Source organism: Myotis nattereri (genome assembly GCF_964212035.1).
Source record: "Myotis nattereri genome assembly, chromosome: 7".
Taxonomy (NCBI): Eukaryota; Metazoa; Chordata; class Mammalia; order Chiroptera; family Vespertilionidae; genus Myotis; species Myotis nattereri.
This window is the reverse complement of record NC_138082.1, coordinates 69837780-69839561: the sequence shown is the minus strand read 5'-3', so window position 1 is coordinate 69839561 and position 1782 is coordinate 69837780. Positions and strand designations below refer to the sequence as shown.

At 33.9% G+C, this 1782-nt stretch overlaps 1 pseudogene across 1 annotated transcript; it reads right to left on the bottom strand.

Moving 5' to 3' along the window:
- Positions 1-558: 558 nt before the first annotated feature.
- Positions 559-1253, bottom strand: LOC308522029 (nascent polypeptide-associated complex subunit alpha-like; annotated as a pseudogene). Its single transcript has one exon. The product of its transcript is annotated as a nascent polypeptide-associated complex subunit alpha-like (transcript).
- Between the last annotated feature and the right edge of the window lie 529 nt (positions 1254-1782).

Below are 1782 nucleotides of genomic sequence, written 5' to 3'. Positions count from 1 at the left end.
TTTGTTAGCAAACTAGCTGAATATCTAAAGAACAAAACAGGTCCTAAGAAGAGATAAGGAATAGAAAATATTAAGAAAGAAGATCAAATGAGGAAATATGAACCAAAAAAAGATAACTATTCCATTTTTCTGGGGAAAATAGAGTAGAAAAATTAGACTGAGAAGATATTGCTTTGGTCATATGACTATAAGGAAAGAATGGTTATTTATTTGAGCTTCAATATATGTTGGTTTTTAAACACTACTCAGCAATCTTTCTTAATCTTTGTATTTTCTTTAATTTGTAGTTATCATTTCCTCTTAATCTCACTGTGAAAGTACTAGATCTATCACAGCCCAAGTGGTAGACTTGGGCAAGTTAAGTTCTTTGGGCTTCAGTTTTCTTCCTGTAGATTCAGAAGTTCTCTCCCTAGTTCAAGTGAGTTAGCATTAAGTCGATTCACTTCTCTCTCCACATTATCACTGTCTATATATATATATATATATATATCACAATAAATCATTACTTTATTAATAATAGAAACAGTACAAATTTCAAACCAAGCTGCAGTTAGTATTTTAAAACACACAAAAAAGGTCCTCATATTTAGATGGTTTCATTGTTAATTCTATAACAGTGCTACAATATCATTACTGTTGTTCTTCAGGACTGGGACTGCCTTTGCTGTCAACACATTTCTCCTGTGACATAATCAATTCTATGTCCTTAACTTCCACTCCTGTCTCATCAACCTCTTTCACTTCACTCTCTTCTTGTACAGTTGGAGTCTGAGTGTTCTGTTTAACATTTGAGACAGTTTCACCTTGAACTTTGAATGTCTCAGTAGCTGTTAACTGTGCTTGCTGGGATAAATTTTCAATCTTGACTTCGCCAAAAACTATGTAGGTATCTGAAGCTGAGCTCTTATGGATATCTGGTTTTGTGATGATAAAGAGGACATTTTTAGATTTCTAGATTAGTGATTTCAGTAACCCCTGTGCCCCACTGAAGACCCAGTGTGGACAGAGCCTCTTGTGTCCCCTTTTCACTCCACTCTGTTTTTCCTTACTGACTGTTTTTTCACTGATTTCAGCTGCTGCTGCCAGCGAGGCTCAGGTGGTTGCCTGTGTGAAATCTTGTTCCTGAAGCTCTGATACTGTTCCATCATTGTCAGATTCTGCTCCAGACCCTGATTAGCCTGGGGCTGTGGCGACACCTGCTCTGTGAATTCTGTGCAGAATGAGGAACCAAAATGACAGCAGGAAGAGAGCATGACCCAACCTGTTGCATAAATATTTCTGTATCTCTTATTGTGTTGGGGTGTAATGTAAAATCAAAGGATTTAGGAATTAGAAGACCTCCTGGGTTCAAATTCTGGTGTGAGTAACATGGGGAAATTTATTTAATCTTTCTGAACCTCAGTTATTTATCAAATGAAGATAATTTCAAAGGGATGATTTAGAACAATATCATGTTTGGCTAGCCATCAATTAATATATAACCACCTCATAAAATGTATAAAAAATTGAAAATACCATTAAGCAACGATATTGCTATTGTACAAATAATTTATTGGGGATTGTAAATTGATGTTTAATAATTCTATCTTAACATGTAATGTTTTTGTTACCCATATTTCAAAACTAACTTATCATTAATGAATTTCTGTTCCAAAAAAAAGTTTGCCCATAATTATTTTCTAAAACAAAAGGGTGCATTTTATTGACTAGTCAATAATTATGATAAATAAACTTTTTAATGTCAAACATGAAATGTTTAAAAAGGTATAACCTAATTTTAAA